Source organism: Triticum urartu, chromosome 5, assembly GCF_003073215.2.
Source record: "Triticum urartu cultivar G1812 chromosome 5, Tu2.1, whole genome shotgun sequence".
Lineage (NCBI taxonomy): Eukaryota > Viridiplantae > Streptophyta > Magnoliopsida > Poales > Poaceae > Triticum > Triticum urartu.
The window spans coordinates 249897526-249915793 of record NC_053026.1 but is presented as its reverse complement, the minus strand read 5'-3'; the positions used below and the strand labels follow the sequence as shown (position 1 = coordinate 249915793).

Sequence of the window (18268 nt, the reverse complement as noted above, 5' to 3'; positions counted from 1 at the left end):
GAAGGGGGAAAACATCCGAGAATGTATCCCCGGTGTTTCACACTTTTGACAGATGAACCGGAGGGGGAAAGTTGCGTGTTCGCTATGCTAGGGATGCGTGGCGGACGAACGGGCTGCGTATCCGGGTTCCTCTCGTCGTTCTGAGCAACTTTCATATATAAATTATTTTCATCCGACTTACGGATGATTTTATATTAATTTTCAAAGTTTTAATTCATTTCTGAAATTAATTTAATTCAAAATTAAATATTAAATGCTAAATGCACCCAACCCTGTGTACACAAAAGTGTACACAGAGGCTGACATGTGGGCCAAGGGGACCCAGTTGACCAGTCAATGCTTGACTGGTCAACAGGGGGTCCCACCCCCTGTCATTGAGAGTTTAATTAATTTACTAACAAGTTAGTTAGTTAATTAGGCAATTAACTAAGTTAATTAATCAAATTACCAATTAATTAATCTTATTATTATTTTTAGGGCGCTAGGGCCCATATGTCATAGATTAATTAGGAGGGGGAATTAACACTGATTGGGGGTTATCCTCTAAACTAATTAGGGTCAGGCCCATGGGGTATGGCCCAAGCCAGCCACGACCACCAAGCAGCGCTCGTTGCCCCCGCAGGCAACGACGGTGGCCCGGGGCGCCGGCGGCCACGGCAGCAAGGAGGAGCGCAGGTGGGAGGCGGCAGGGCGCGCGAGGCGGGTGAGGCCAGCAAGGCCGGCGCGTGGGCGTGCGGCCGTGGGGTCGGGGCATGGCCCAGCGCAGCAGGGGAGAGGCAGTTGGGGCACGGCTGGGTGGCGGTGCCGGAGCTAGCGGCGGCAAGCGCGAGCAGCGGCAGCAGGAGCAGCAGCTACGGGAGCAGGGGCACGGCCCGGGCGGACATACGCGCGCGAGGGCGCGGCCTGGGGCGCGCCCGGTGCGGGAAAGGGCGGCCAGGGGCGCACGGGAGCGGGGCAAGATCAGCATGCGGGCGCACACGCGGACGCGGCAAAGATGAGCTCGTGGACAACGGCTACGGCACGAATTGAGTCGAGGAAAAGAGGGATAACGGGAGAGGAGCTCACAGCAAACTCGGGGACGTGGTTGGGGTGGCCAAGGACGAACCAAAGCGGTAGGCAACGACGGCGGATGCCGGCGATGTACCCAACGAAGACGACGGCGATGGCGAGCGCACGGGAGTTGCGCCGCTCGATCCGGTAGCGCAGTCGAAGGAGATGACGGCGGGGAGGCTCCTGGGCGTCTTCCTAGTGTTTGGGAAGGTCAGCGGCCGCGGCAATGGCGCGAGGCAGTGTCGTACTGGCACGGTCACCGCGGGACCTTTCGAGCTTGCGCCCGAGCAAAAGAGGAGGCGGCTCAGTGGGGAATGAGAGGGGAACGGAGGAGAGCGGGCTAGGGTTCGCTATGGGGCGATTATAAGCCAAAGAGATCGACGTGGAGGCCATCCATGACCATGGTGACCGTGGATGTGCGACACACACGTCTCCTGCCTCCGTGTACAGAGGAGGGGATGAGGTGGAGGTGGAGGTAGAGGTGGGCTGGGTCGGAGGCACTGTGGCCACTTATGGCCCAGTGGCCTAGTAGTTTTAGGAACTTTTCTATTTTCATTTTCTGTTTTTTTATTTTTCTCTACTGTTTTCTTTTAACATTAGCTAGCAGATGAATTTGGTTAAATGTGAAAGTGCGTACACAACTATTAGGAAATATATTATAGAGGCCTCAAAAGTCTGAGGTCAAGAGGAAAAGTATAAATATTTGTTTATTTTGAAAGGCTATTTTTATTTGTTGTTGAACCACTTTATAAATCCCTAGGGACCAATTGGTGGGTCAAATAATGTTTGGTTCAACATGACAAAGATTAGGGGAATTTATAAAATATTGTGAACACTTTATTTTTACCGTTCAAAGAAATAATTATTTCACTTGTAATTCAAATTTGAATTTGACTTTGATTTTGGACAAGTGGCCATTTGCATAGTAACCAAGATGACATGGCCACCATTAGGGAGAGATTACTGTAGCATGATTCTCGGGGTATTACAGATTAGCTCATATTTTGTGTGAGAGCTTTGCTCATCCACTTGGTTACCTTCTCCTCGGAGATTCGAGCTTCCACCGGAGAAGATCCCCCAAGCGGATTCAAGACCCCTCTTTAGGGAAGAACATCAAGACCTCCTCTCGGAGATGAACCGGCTACCCTTTGTATCGTCCCTAGTTGTCCGTGGACCGTGTATCGTTCTTTGTACCCGAGGATCTAGCACATGTGTGACTTGTTCTTGTTAGTTTGAGTGTTTCTCTTGTGTTTCCCCTCTTTGTGTTCCTCGTATTCTTATCGGGATCCGTTCCTTTCATGAAAGATCGGCCTATAGGGTTCTACCCTACATCAATATCAAATAGAATCGTTTCTATTTTTCTAAGCCCCTTCACTGGATGCTTTATTATTATAGCAAACATGCCTGTGCGTTGCAACGGGAGAAAAAAATCATACGCCTCTACCCTAATAAGCATTTCTCAAGCCCCCTCTCCGGTCCATCTCCTCTATTTAAAGACGACACCTCATTTTGGAAAAAGTAGCTACTTTATAGTTATTCGGTTAGATAATAACTGGTTTCTTGCTCTAAAAATAATTTAACAGGTTAATTATGTCCCTTTGAATAGTAATGCTCATCTTTAATACTTGGATTGGACGGTGAACTTCAGAAACTCGCATCTCCTCTTCTTCAGAATGTCCATCCCTTGCTAGTCTCATGAAGATGAGGTCTCTAAATAATCAACATTGTACCTGTAGAAAGAAAATATCATGATTAGTTTCGGACAAAAAATGTTTGGTAAAGGAGATATGTTGCTCTTCTTTTCATCATTACGGAGTTATGCATCAGTAGAAAGAACCCATATCCCTATGCATGTCCTTGCTCATTAATGATCTCAGGCCATGATCATATTAGCACCCAATTGTATCAAAAAATTTGGAATAAGGACAAAAAATATCAAACTACTTGATCAGATTGTTGCGGTTATCAATTTTTTGAAACAATGACAAAAATATCAAACTATTTGATGGGACGAATTACCTGAAAATATAGGAAGAACTCGAATTGAAGCTATTCACATACAGAAGTACATCTTTCATTAGTGTTAATAAACAACATGACCTAGATGCATGCCAAGCAATGTAAAAATGAATCTTCTTTGTGAAAACATTTCTTCAACTTTAGTATGTAGCAAATATGCCTTTCCTATGATATCAGTACAATGGAACTGTTGTTGTGACATCTCTCACAGATTTTGCTGGTGATATGCCTAGGAAAGCATAATGGGTTTTTTAGATAGAGAAAGGAGAGCACATACATAATATGTTTTTCTAGAGAACGATGCAGATAAACATGACCTAGATGCATGCCAAGCAATGTAAAAATGAATCTTCTTTGTGAAAACATTTCTTCAACTTTAGTATGTAGCAAATATGCCTTTCCTATGATATCAGTACAATGGAACTGCTGTTGTGACATCTCTCACAGATTTTGCTGGTGATATGCCTAGGAAAGCATAATGGTTTTTTTAGATAGAGAAAGGAGAGCACATACATAATATGTTTTTCTAGAGAACGATGCAGATAATATGTAAGGAAACACAAACAATGAACATGGCATAGGGCCGAGCTGAAACTTTACAAAACCTAATGCATGAGAATGTGAGATAGTACATGAATAGTAGGGCCAAGCTGTATAGCTACAAGTTTCACTAAAGATACAGTCTGGATGATATCTCTACTCCAAGAGCATCTACTGACAGAAAGAGGCTATAAAACTTACCTCCAGCAGGCGAGCGGGCTGCGACCCCAAGAGCCTCTAGCACCCTGATCACAGTGAACCGGCTGTTTGACCGTGCCAGCATGTCCCAGCCTCCCAGTCACCACCCTGCGTGGTAAATCTACTGTACTGAGAAGCACACAATGACATACCTGTCACACTCAAATCGAGCACATGGACTTCATGAAATTATTGATGCACATCTCGTCAAACATCTCGACAGTATGAGGCTTACAGGAATGCCGTGTGCTAGGTGAGGAAGAAAGGATGTGGCATCCTAATACAGTTGGTCATCCGGCAAAATATCTATTGTGAAATTTAAGCAGAAAATCAATATGTAGTTGTGTTATTTCTAGTTGAGAGAAGTGCATATTTCAACCCTGAACTCTTGCCCTAGTCTAATTTACAACCCTGAACTTTAATACCGTCTAAATTACAACCCCCAAGTCTCAAAACCGGTCAGGATTCAACCCTCCCCTCCCTGTTGACCGGTTTTGACCTCGGGTGACCAGTTTTGACTAGTCAACGGGTCCAATCAGCATTCCACGTCAGAATTTTTTTTTCAAAATTTCAAGAAAAAGTAAATAAAAATCTATAAGATCAGGGAAAAAATATAAAAAGGCAAAATTCCGAAAAAATTGTTCGCGAAAAAGCTAGGGAAAATAAAAAATGATTTTTTTCTGGAATTTGAGTTTTTGGGTTTTTTCTGGAAATTCGTTTTTTTATTTTCTGTGTTTTTCGGAAATTGAATTTCTTATTTCTTTTCCTGGATTTTCTTCGATTTTACAGGTTGTTTCCTTGGAAATTTTGCATTTTTTGCTGATGTGGCATACTGACTGGACCTGTTGACTGGTCAAAACCGGTCAACCAGGTGAAAACCGGTCAACAGAGAGGGGAGGGTTGAATCCTGGCCAGTTTTGAGAGTTCGGGGTTGTAATTTAGATGGTATTGAAGTTCGGGGTTGTAAATTAGACTAGGGCAAAAGTTGAGGGTTGAAATATGCACTTCTCTCTTTCTAGTTCAGTGCATAAACTAATTTGGGTTTAATCTCTCAAATAAAACCAATGATGAACTGTATGAAACAACATTTAGATAGAAAACATTATATCTCAAACATTGTACCAGTTTGTGGTTTAATCTATCAACAAAACCAATGGTATATGATGCTTCCCCTATACGCCAGTATCATCACATTGTGAAAGGGGCAAACTACTCACTGATAAACATTGTGTACCGGACAACAATGGCATTCAGAAAAATCCTTTGCCGTCACGTGTGAGCAGTACAGGACATATGTGCGATTTGTCCCCATCATGCTCCAAGGATCAATGTGATTTTCAGACTAAAAGGACACGCAACTTCTTTGTTCTTCCAGGAACTGAATATATGTAAGACACGGTGATTTCTTCTAATGAAAATCGGAGAGGGAGCTCTCTTTTATAAAAAAGGAACTAAATATATGTCAATTCTAGAACCTAAATTTGCCGCTGGAGAGTACTTTGCTCCCCATGAAAACCATTGTAAAATTGTACCCTTTTAAACTAACACTTCTCCTATTTGGATAGAGTGCTCCATCTCTTGGAATTCATCCAAACTTGTATGTACGCAATTAGTTAAGGTCATACAATGCATGCTTACCTGCCGTCCAGTGGCTGTTGCTGGAGTACTCTGGAGGCCTGCGAGCATGGAGGAGAACCAGAGGTGTTATCTACAGCGCCAAAGCACCTACAGCAAAGCAAACACGCATCGCCTCCTCGCGACCCAAGCACCGCAACAACGACAGAGAGAAGAACGTCCGTGCTTACCTGACGAAGATGGACGGTGACCCCTGCACCGGCGTGTCAACCTCGGCCTAGTACAGGCTGGCGACGCGGATCTGCATCCCCGCACCTATGGACGGGTAGGAGCTCTCCCGCCGCACCGCCGGTGAGGCTTGTGTAGAGGGCACTGCCGGTGAGGCTTGTGTAGAGGGCACCGCCGGTGAGGCTTGTGTGAAGGGCGCCGCCGGCCTCAGCTCCCATCTTGGGTCGATCCCCTCCTCCTTCCCTCGTGCGCCACACCAGGAGAGGAGCGCCGCGCCCCAGCTCCTCTTCATCGAGCCACCTCCTGCCCCGAGCCGAGAGCTCGCACTGTGCCCCACAGAAGGCCGGCCTAGACCCGGTGCGCCCCAACCGATCCTTCGGCCGCAGACTCCGCGAGGAAGGCGGTGGCGGCGGCGGTGCGCCCGCTCGTGCATGGGGAAGAGGAAGAGGATCTGTTGTGATGTGTTTGTTTAAAGGACTGCGGGGTGAATATACTAAACTACATGGACGTTTTTGCAACAATGAAACATTATCTCAGTTAGCCAGTTAAAAAAGGACTGCGGGTTGATTCTTCAAAACGTAAGGGGCTTTTCTGAAAATACGCCGCAACGGAGAACCCAACACAATTTCGTACCACCTCGAATACGTTTTAATTTAAAACTGTAAAACTGAAAGCATAAAATCACGGGAAGAAGCGTATTGTGATGGTAAACCCACGGAGTTAATCCATGCTTTATTATTATAAAAAATTAGGAAAAGATTAGGAAAAGACTAGCAAAAATGTCCGTGTGTTGCTACGGAAAAAAAACATATCACACAGACGTAGACCAAAAATAAGCATGGCTCAAGACCCCCTCCCCACATGCTAACATCCTCTATCTCAACTAACATCGTGTATCTCAACACGGCGCCCACTCAGGTCACCCCTTACTTAACCCTCACTAACGGTAGTCGTTGTGTCCACTTGATCACAAACCGATCCGAGCATTGGCAATCCAAAGACAATGAGCATGGCTAGAAAAATGTAAAACTAACTTGTAATTCCTTAGAAATGTCCCTTGAAGAATCCATACAAAACACAATCCAGCCAACAGTTCTATAATGATATGTTCAGAAACTTTAGTTGTGCTATTACTGACCATGTTTAAGTTGGTAAATAAGAAACTTAATGACACTGCATGTTGTTTCGGAATCACATTCATATTATCTCCCATAGAAAAATTGCTTCAATTCTTTCAAGACAGAACCATACAACAAAATGTTTCAGAACGCAAGGAGTCAGAAATACTTTGAATCAGTTTATACTGTGAAATAAAAATTCAGGCCATATAAATCCCGCTTCTGCAGCTAACCTAGCTAGTATTACACTTCTAGGTCCAAAAGCTTGAAAGTGGAATAGCACAGAATTAGTAAAGAAATAACCTCCATTTGAAAGCAATTGCACACATTTTTTAATCCAAGCATAGTTATCTAGAGGAAATAATTCAGCAAACACAATATGGGTTGAAAATTCAGAGATCTCATGAGAGGTGGACTGATGCCCAATATATCGGGAAACAATATGCATGTTTCACCATGTACTCTCTCCATTCTGATTTACTCGTCGTGGTTTTAGTTCAAAACTAAAACCACGAGGAGTAAATCAGAATGGAGGGAGTAGAACTGAAGCAAATTATCTAGAAGGAATAGAAGAAAGAAATTGGTAAAGAAATACTATAATCTTGAAAAGAAACATCAAATCAGTAAATGTGACAACGACACAACTACAGTCTTCTGCCAGTTCCAGTTGCACCCCATAAAATGGCAAGAGAACCGCACACAGTAACGAACAGCTGGCTTTGCCTGACCAAGCAGCGGCAAACAAAATTTTGCTAGTTTCTATTTTTCAAATAAACATCAGAGCTTCAAAAACATAGTACAATGAAAAGGATAGAGGAAGATTGCCATCTAACTAAAAGGATATTATCAACTGCAGCATAAAACCACAGTTGCAACAAGCTAAATTGCGTAAAATGGAGATAAAAGTAACCAAAGTAACATGTTCCTCTCTAATACCTATTGGGTCATGTGAAGAGAATGGGTATATAACACCAACCAGTTCAGGATTGATCCAAGGCCACACAGAACTATCCCCAAAAGAGATTCACATATGCCAAAATGGAGCAGATGCATTTAGTAAAGCATGAATATTTGTCGTGTGATTCCACAGTATGCACTGTGCGTACTTTAGTTAAGCATGTATATATATCTGAACTTGAAAAGTATACATTGGCCAGTATTATTCTTTTCTATTTAAATTTTGTGTTCCACCATGATATCGAAATTGCATATAAAATACAGTTCAAAACATGAGCTATAAATGAAATTATATTTATCACTGTTGTATTGGTTTTCCTAAGAAAGTTTGTAATCCTTACAATTATGCTCATGAAGCCTCATGCACCATGTTTCATCTTGCACATCCTCTGAATTTCTGGTCTCGCACCTGCACCACATTCAGTTTGAAGCTATCGACAATGGGGAGCAGACTTGTGTGACTGAAAAGTGAAAACATAAATTTTATGTTCTTTCCAGATGGTCCTAGCACTTATGCAATTTTGAACTTTGGCGCACACACCACAGTGCAGAACCGTGTATGATGTGGATTGTAACAAACAAACAAATTGGAGCGTCATGGATGAGGAGGACGTCGGCAACCGTTGTCACTGTACGCTGCTGAATTCGGATGGAGCGGGTATGGGAGGTGCTGCCGAGGGCTTACCAGGAGAGACGAAGAAAACACTGCAACGTCCGGATCGCCGGCGCCTCATATTTTCCTCCTGCCTCTTAGTGCGTGTAGGGGCAGCCTCAAAGCCGCCTCTGCTCCAGCTCCTTCCTCAACCCACCACCTCCTCCGGCTCCTTCCTCAGTCCTCATCGAATCCGTTGGATTTCTCACAAGGATGGTTTGTACCGCATATCCTAAAACAAACATCATCAATAAACTTTAGTATCTCAGATGGAGAATTATGGAGGTATACTCTACAAAATTGAGTAATTGCTTTAGAGACATATATCTAAAATTGGCTCAATATTTGGTAAGAAATTCTCTTCTAATTAGAGAAAAGGTATGTAGTGTAAACTTCTTAAGTTAGCAAGTGCTATCAGCTAGCACCATGTCCGTCTCTGCTTGTGTCCAGCAAACATGCTATGATATAGTAAGAAACCCGGGACCAAAGCATGTCGTGAAAGACGCACACGGGGCGGGCGTGCTTCGACTGTATCTCCAGGGCACAGTTGACAGAAAACTTCCTGATCTAGTTCTAGCATTTTGCTTATTTTCTTAAAAGTTGTATAAGAACAGATCGCTTCCAAGGTTCAAACTATCTTTTGAGTTATCTATCTTATAAAACAATGTCTATGACCTGAATGTAAACAACATGTCTTAAAATAGTTCATCCACGGACTGCAAAAACATACGTAGAACATATCCCTTCCAAGGTTCAAATGGTTCTTTGAACAATCTATCATAGCCATGAAGATTTGCATAACCTTTGAGAATCACAGAAAACAGGGCAGTGTTAAGATAGATTCTGTCATGGTTGATATACATCAAACAGTTCCCTTGATGGACGCACTTCATTATAAATTAGGTGCTATGCCTACCAAACAAAAACTTAACATCAAGGCTACAAAAAAATCCAAAATACAGGCAATGATGGATGTGAGAGGCACTGTTCATCTTAGTAAAGATAGCTCCACTTGTCCTGAAACATATCTCAAAAGGCAAAATAACTAACTTGATTCATGCATAATTAATAATCTATAATCCGATGAGCTGCTTGCCAGAAAAGAGAATATAAAATTAATCACACGTTAATAAGTGTAGAAGCAAAACAGAAGACCTATCAGACCCATGGCTCATAGATGCATCAGGAGATCACATTCTCCATGCATGGCCTCAGCCGAAGACTCTACTATTCAGAAACAAAATAATACAAGACCAGCTAAATAAACTACAGACAAGTTCACAAATAAAATTATCCAGAAGTAGATGGGTTCGGACGATCTCACCATGAATAATTTGCCGCCTAGATTTCAGGTGGGCTTGGTCACAAAACAATGGAGATGAGGCACACACGCACCGCAACTGCTTTCTACCCCTTCTTCTTCACCTCGCTACCCCGTCCCAGTGCCTCCAAGTGCACCATCGTCTTTACCTCCGCCCTCACACCCGTGGCGAATCAGCTCCGCCTCCATGACAACTCGCATGGCGGGGGATAAGATTCCCGGCGGCGTCGTGGTAGCAGAGGCGGGGGGAGCCGGCAACGACCGCACCGTGGAGTCTCGCCGGCGGTGGAAGGCCGCGAGGGTGGGGGACTTGGGGTAGGGTAGGGGCTTAGACCGGCGGCGTGGCAGGGGTGCGGCGTGCTAGAGGTGGAAGATGAGATGGATCGTCGGTCATACGGCTGGGCTGTCGCTCGTACCGTCGTACGTTTTGTGTTGACTTTCATATGGACGGCGGGTTTGGTTCCCCTAAAAGCTAGGGTTCTTTTTGTAAAATTATTGACGGTGAACCCGACATCTATGTGCGATAGGCGAACCATGTCGGACGAACGAACGAACATGCTATTAGTACCACCTCGTTTATATTACGATTTTGTCTATACGAATCGTAAAAGCGTATTACGACTGGGCGGAAGCGTATTGTGACGGTGAACCCACAGAGTCAATCTATGATTTATTATTAGAGAAAGTGAAAAGATTAGGGAAAAGATATTATGAATCTGAAGTTGTTTGATGCATATCGAATAATCAACTCATGGATACTTGTGGTGACATTGAAGTATCTAGGTGACATTAGAGTTGGTTGATGTGTATCGTATGATGTTATTTTAGTATGAACTCTAGGGTTGTTTGTGACACTTATAGAAATATCTCAATAGACTGATCGGAAAGGATAACTTTGAGGTGGTTTTGTACCCTACAAACAATTTCGTCTTATCTTCTCCGCTAGATAAGAACTTTGGAGTGATTCTTTGTTACATGTTGAGGGATTGTTATATGATTTAATTCTGTTAGCACTGTTGAGAGATTGCACTAGTGAAAGTATGAACCTTAGGCCTTGTTTTCAAGCATTGCAATACCGTTTGTGTTTCGTTTTATCACTTGCTACTTTGCTGTTTTTTATTTTTAGATTACAAAATGAAGGAAATATGCCCTTTCCTTATATCATGATAAATGTTTATTATTCATGCTAGAATTGTATTAAACGGAAACTTGATACATGTGTGAATACATAGACAAAACACAATGTCCCTAGTATGTCTCTACTAGACTAGCTCGTTAATCAAAGATGGTTAAGTTCCCTAACCATGAACATGTGCTGTCATTTGATGAACGGGGTCACATCATTAGGAGAATGATGTGATGGACAAGACACATCCCTTAGCTTAGCATAATGATCGTTAAGTTTTATTGCTATTGCTTTCTTCATGACTTGTACATATTCCTTTGACTATGAGATTATGCAACTCTCAGATACCGGAGGAAAACCTTGTGTGCTATCAAACGTCACAATGTAACTAGGTGATTATAATGATGCTCTACAGGTATCTCCGAAGGTGTTTGTTGGATTGGCATAGATCGATATTAGGATTTGTCACTCCGAGTATCGGAGAGATATCTCTGAGCCCTCTCGGTAATGCACATCGTGATAAGCCTTGCAAGCAATGTGACTAATGAATTAATTATGGGATGATTCATTATGGAAAGAGTAAAGAGACTTGCCGGTAACGAGATTGAACTAGGTATGAAGATACCGACTATCGAATCTCGGGCAAGTAACATAACGATGACAAAGGGAATGACGTATGTTGTCATTACAGTTTGACCGATAAAGATCTTCGTAGAATATGTAGGAACCAATATGAGCATCCAGGTTCTGCTACTGGTTATTGACCGGAGAAGTGTCTCGGCCATGTCTACATAGTTCTCGAACCTGTAGGGTCCGCACACTTAACGTTCGATGACGATTCGTATTATGAGTTATGTGTTTTGGTGACCGAAGATTGTTCGGAGTACCGGATGAGATAACGGACATGATGAGGAGTCTCGAAATGGTCGAGAGGTAAAGATTGATATATTGAACGATAGTATTCAGACACCGGAAGTGTTTCGAGATGTACCAGGTATGTATCGGAGTACCAGGGGGTTATCGGAACCCCCGAGGGGAAGATATGGGCCACATGAGCCATAGAGGGAGGCAAGCCAATCCATAAGGGTGGTGCCCCCCAAGGGAGGAGTTCGAATTGGAGTAGGGGAGGGGCGGTGCCCCCCTTTCCTTCTCCTTCTCCCTCTCCTTCCCCCTTTCCCCCTCCGATAAAAGGAAGGGGGGTGAATTGGACTAGAAGCCCAAGTGGGACTCCTCCCACTTGGGGCACCCCTAGGACGGCCTCCTCCCCTCTCCCTCCTTTATATACGGGGACGGGGGGCGCCTCTAACACACATAAATTGTTCCTAGTCGTGTGCGGCGCCCCCCTCCACTGTTTACTCCTCCGGTCATATTGTCGTAGTGCTTAGGCAAAGCCCTGTGTGGATCACTTCACCATCACCGTTATCACGCTGTCGTGCTGACGAAACTCTCCCTCGACACTTTGCTGGATCAAGAGTTCGAGGGACGTCATTGAGCTGAACGTGTGTAGAACTCGGAGGTGTCGTATGTTTGGTACTTGATCGGTTGAATCGAGAAGACATTCGACTACATCAACCACGTTAAACTAACGCTTCCGCTTTCGGTATATGAGGGTACGTGGACACACTCTCCCCCTCACGTTGCTATGCATCTCCTAGATAGATCTTGCGTGATCGTAGGAAATTTTTTAAAATTGCATGCTACATTCCCTAACAGCGACATCCGAGCCAGGTCTATGCGTAGATGATATGCACGAGTAGAACACAACGAGTCGTGGGCGATGATAGTCATATTGCTTACCACCAACGTCTTATTTTGATTCGGCGGTATTGTTGGATGAAGCGGCCCAGACCAACCTTACATGACCACGTAATGGGACTAGTTCCACCGACAGACATGCAACTTGTTTTGCATAAAGGTGGTTGGCGGGTGTCTGTTTCTCTAACTTTAGTTGAATCGAATTTGACTGTGGCCGGTCCTTGTTGATGGTTAAAACAGCAAACTTGACGAAACATCATTGTGGTTTTGCTACGTAGGTAAGAACGGTTCTTACTAGAAGCCCGTAGCAGCCACGTAAAACTTGCAACAGCAAAGTAGAGGACGTCTAACTTGTTTTTGCAGGGAATGTTATGATGTGATATGGTCAAGACATGATGTGATATATGTTATTGTATGAGATGATCATGTTTTGTAAAAGTTATCAACAAGTGGCAGGAGCCTTATGGTTGTCGCTTTATTGTATGAAATGCAAATGCCATATAATTGCTTCACTTTATCATTATGCGCTAGCTATAGTTGTAGAAGCAATAGTTGGCGAGACGACAACGACGCTACGATGGAGATCAAGGTGTCAAGCCGGTGATGATGGTGATCATGACGGTGCTTTGGAGATGGATATCAAAGGCACAAGATGATGATGGGCATATCATGTCACATATTTTGATTGCATGTGATGTTTATCTTTTATGCATCTTATTTTGCTTAGTACGGTGGTAGCATTATAAGATGATCTCTAAATAAATTTCAAGGTATAAGTGTTCTCCCTGAGTATGCACCGTTGCGATAGTTCGTCGTGCTGAGACACCATGTGATGGTCGGGTGTGATAAGCCTTACGTTCACATACAGCGGGTGCAAGACAGTTTTGGACGTGTAGAATACTCGGGTTAAACTTGACGAGCCTAGCATGTGCAGACATGGCCTCGGAACACTGGATATCGAAAAGGTCGAACGTGAATCATATAGTAGATATGATCAACATAGATATGTTCACCGTTGAAAACTACTCCATCTCACGTGATGATCGGACATGGTTTAGTTGACATGGATCACATGATCATTTAGATGACTCGAGGATGTCTATCTAAGTGGGAGTTCTTAAGTAATATGTTTAATTGAACTTAATTTATCATGAACTTATAGTTTTTGCATATCTATGTTGTAGATCAATGGCCCGTGCTACTGTTCCCTTGAATTTTAATGCATACCTAGAGAAAGCTAAGTTGAAAGATGATGGTAGCAACTACACAGACTGGGTCTGTAACTTCAGGATTATCCTCATTGCTGCACAGAAGAATTATGTCCTTGATGCACCGCTAGGTGAAAGGCCTGATGCAGGAGCAGATGCTGATGTTATAAACGTCTGGCAAGCTCGATCTGATGACTACTCGATAGTTCAGTGTGCCAGGATTTACGACTTAGAATCGAGACTTCAAAGACGTTTTGAACGTCATGGGCCATATGGGATGTTCCAGGAGTTGAAGTTAATATTTCAAGCAAATGCCCGAGTTGAGAGATGTGAAGTCTTCAGAAGTTCTATGGCTACAAGATGGAGGAGAATAGTTCTGTCAGTGAACACATACTCAGAATGTCTGGGTACCATAACCACTTGACTCAGCTGGGAGTTAATCTTCCGAATGATAGTGTTATTGACAGAGTTCTTCAATCACTGCCACCAAGCTACAAAGGCTTCGTGATGAACTATAAGATGCAAGGGATGGATAATACGATTCCCGAGCTCTTCGCTATGCTTAAAGCTGCGAAGGTAGAAATCAAGAAGGAGGATCAAGCGTTGATGGTTAACAAGACCACTAGTTTCAAGAAAAAGGGCAAGGGAAAGAAGGGGAATTTCAAGAAGAATGGCAAGAAAGTTGTCACTCCCGGGGAGAAGCCCAAATGATGCCGAGCATCCTACGGCCATCCCATGGACCTATCTTCCTCTCCCAAGACACAACGTGGACCGATGACACGAGTGCATGCAAGGGCTATGGAGAACGAGGTTAAATCTCTCCTTGTTGAACTCCCCCTTTGACCCACTTGAGACATGTCTACTACCTCAAACGGAGATGCTTTGTGTGCTTAGGTACCAAGGAAGCAACCAAGGAGAAGTTACGGTGCAACATGGACATCGAGAGCATGAAGAGAATCTGCCCAACGCAGAAATCCCGGTACAACCGCCCAACTACCACCCGGGCGATAGAACCGCTCGACTACCGCCCAACTACCGGTCTAGCTTTTGTGATCGAGCGGTGCAAGGCCGGTACAGCACCGGTTTATCCCCATAACAGCCATAACACTGGTAGAACCACTCCAAACAGCGGTACAACCGCCAAGCCCCTCCGGAAACACCTTCAGGAACCAACACCTGGGCTCCTAGCGGTACAACCGCCCCCATGACCGGTACTACCGCCCTGCCTGTGCGTAGTGAAAGGGGTTTCACCCCATGTATCCCCAACTTACCCCTTGGACTATATATACTCGTCCCCTAGCTCCGTATTAGGGTTAGCGTTGTGTTAGCTCATATGTGAGATAGAGCTTCACTCATCCATCCGGATCTACTCCACTGCGAGGGACTGATACCTCTTCAGAGAAGATCCTCCTTGGATTCAAGACCCCTTTTGGGAAGATCATCAAGACCTCCTTTGGAGATGAACTAGCTGCCCTATTTACCATCCTTTGTTGGATTCGGATCATGTATCTCTTTGTGTTTCGAGGATATAGCACATGTGTGATTGTTCTTGTTGGTTTGAGTGATTTCTCTCCTCGTGTTTTTCCCTTGTGTTCTTCGTGTTCTTCGTAGGATCCCATCCAATCGTGAAAGATCAGGCAACTAGGGTTGTACCCTACATCATCTTGGATCAGAGCAAGGTTGATCACGAAATTGGAGCCCCTATCCCCTTGTTTTCTAGCCTAATTTTATTGTGTTCTTCCCTAATTTCGAAAATCCCCACCAAAAATAGCCCCAAATTTTGTTGTGATGAAGTTTTGTTGGATTTGATCCATGGATTTCGTGTGTAGCAGGTAGATCTAGCTTCCCCACAACTTTCCCCACCTTCGATCCTCGAAATCTTCGCAATTTTGCCCCCGAAATGATCCATTTCCGCCCCAAGTTCATCGCGTATCCAGATATGAGAATTTTCCGAACAAAAGTGGTACAACCGGCCCCGAGGCGATACAACCACTAACCCATCCCCTGATACTTCTTCCAGCCCAAAACTGGAACTCCAGGGCGCTTCAGGAGTGGTACGATCGCCTACTCAAGCGGTACAACCGCCCCTCCCAGTTTCAGCCTCGGCTGATTGACAGTTTTGACCATAACTAATTCATCCGGACTCGGATTTTGACGTTCTTTAGCTCGTTTTGAAGCTATTGACATTCCCCATCCCACAAAAATACTTCCAACATCATTTGACTCCATCAAAAATTTGGAACTTTGGCATCTTTGCCTAGGGCGTTCCCCACATCATCCGCCATACCACCACCGATTTCCGCAACTTAACCCATTTTGATTCCAATCGCATTTGTGGTTGCTTGAGTTGTGATTTGAGTCTCCTAAGGTGTTTCGGTTACTTAGGGACGGTTGCTTCTTCTTCAACCACCACCACCACTACTAGCATTTGACTTTGGTTTTGAGAATTTGAGTTGTGGTTCATCGTTTCCTAGGGTGTTACGGCTAACTAGGAACGGTTCGACATCAACATCACCGCCGCTCATCTTCACCACATACTCGTCATCAATAACGACCACTCCACCATTTTGACACCATCATCGTACGCAAGAACAGTAACCTCATGTTGGTATCGTGATATCCCATCATTCTACATTCTTGCCATTACATTGATAACCACCATAGCCCAATTTTGCGTATATTACCCATCGAGACTAGCCTTTGAGTATTGCCGGCAATGTTACTTGTGCACATTAGTGAGCATACTTCCCATAGAATTCATACCATACCATTGTGGTGCATATCTTGGTATCATCTCTTGTGTCACAAGGGTGTCATAAGCATATACAATTGCTATCTTAGTTCGTGAAGTTTTGCATGAGAAAAGAGCTCAAAAGAGAAAGAGCCATCCAAGCTTTTAAGCAAAGAGGAAAGATAAGCAATGAGCTTATAAGCAAGAACCATAGCATCATACTACATTAATATTGTCATGCTAGATCATCTTGGATTATATCACCGGAATACTATACATATAGCATACTTGGGATAGAAGTCGTCGCATTTTTGCTTAGTAGGTTGTGCACAAGTTCCGTATCCGCCTATGGTGCAATCATGCTAGTGTCTCTCTAGTGTTGTGCAACAAGAACATTTTTGTGGATTCCACATTTTGGCTTATTCCTTGGTTGCACGACCCCACTTATCTATTTGTGTGTGTCTTTTCGGGTACCATATCTTACTATTGGTCTACTTGTTGCATTTGCAAATTTTTGAATCTTTTCCAACATTATTGAAGCTCACTAACAATTGCATCAAATTTTGTGCCACCATCCTAACCGAGCTCCACCATAAGCTTTTACCTGTGTAGGTGTGAGAAACCGACAAGAATTGGTACCAATTGTGATATTTCCTTGTTCCACATTTGAGTGATCATTGATTTTGGGTAACGCAGTAATTTCAAAAGTTTTCCTATGCACACGCAAGATCTATCATGGTGATGCATAGCAACGAGAGGGGAAGAGTGTTGTCCAGGTATCCTCGTAGACCGTAAGCGGAAGCATTATGACAACGCGGTTGATGTAGTCGTACGTCTTCATGATCCGACCAATCCTAGAACCGAAAGTACGGCACCTCTGTGATCTGCACACGTTCGGCTCGGTGACATCCCATGAACTCTCGATCCAGCTGAGTGTCGAGGGAGAGCTTCGTCAGCACGACGGTGTGATGCTGGTGATGATGTAGCTACCGGCGCAGGGCTTCGCGTAAGCACTACGACGATATGACCGAGGTGGATTATGGTGGAGGGGGCACCGCACACGGCTAAGGGATCAATGATCAACTTGTGTGTCCTAGGGGGGCCCCTGCCCCCGTATATAAAGGAGCAAGGGGGTAGGTCGGCCGACCCTTGGAGGCGCGCCAAGGAGGGGAGTCCTCCTCCTCCTAGTAGGAGTAGGACTCCCCCTTTCCTAGTCCAACTAGGAGAAGGAAGGGGGAAGGAAGGAGAGGGAGAGAAGAGAAGGAAAGGGGGGCGCGCCCCCCTTCCCTAGTCCAATTCAGACTAGAGGGGGAGGGGCGCGCGGCCCTGCCTTGGCCAGCCCTCTCTCTCTCCACTAAGGCCCATGTTGGCCCATTAGTCCCCCGGGGGTTCCGATAACCCCCCGGCACTCCGATAATTATCCAGTGACCCCCGGAACTCATCCGGTGTCCGAATATAGTAATCCGGTATATCAATCTTTATGTCTCGACCATTTTGAGACTCCTCGTCATGTCCGTGATCCCATCCGGGACTCCGAACTATCTTCGGTACATCAAAACACATAAACTCATAATACCGATCGTCATCGAACGTTAAGCGTGCGGACCCTATGGGTTCGAGAACTATGTAGACATGACCGAGACACATCTCTAGTCAATAACCAATAGCGGAACCTGGATGCTCATATTGGCTCCTATATATTCTACGAAGATCTTTATCGGTCAAACCGCACAACAATATACGTTGTTCCCTTTGTCATCGGGATGTTACTTGCCCGAGATTCGATCGTC

The 18268-nt window shown here is 44.4% G+C and overlaps 1 long non-coding RNA gene across 9 annotated transcripts; it reads right to left on the bottom strand.

Annotated features, from left to right (window-relative positions):
• Positions 1-2385: 2385 nt before the first annotated feature.
• LOC125508516 lies at positions 2386-10102 on the bottom strand. 9 transcript variants are annotated; one of them, XR_007283573.1, is made up of 7 exons: positions 9662-10102; positions 8371-8569; positions 5613-8094; positions 5446-5483; positions 4043-4113; positions 3811-3959; positions 2386-2780 (listed from the first exon to the last, which is right to left on the bottom strand). It is a non-coding gene; the product is annotated as an uncharacterized LOC125508516 (long non-coding RNA). The 9 variants fall into 9 exon arrangements; XR_007283570.1 differs by having other exon boundaries at positions 3811-3936; XR_007283574.1 differs by having other exon boundaries at positions 3811-3915.
• Positions 10103-18268: the final 8166 nt, after the last annotated feature.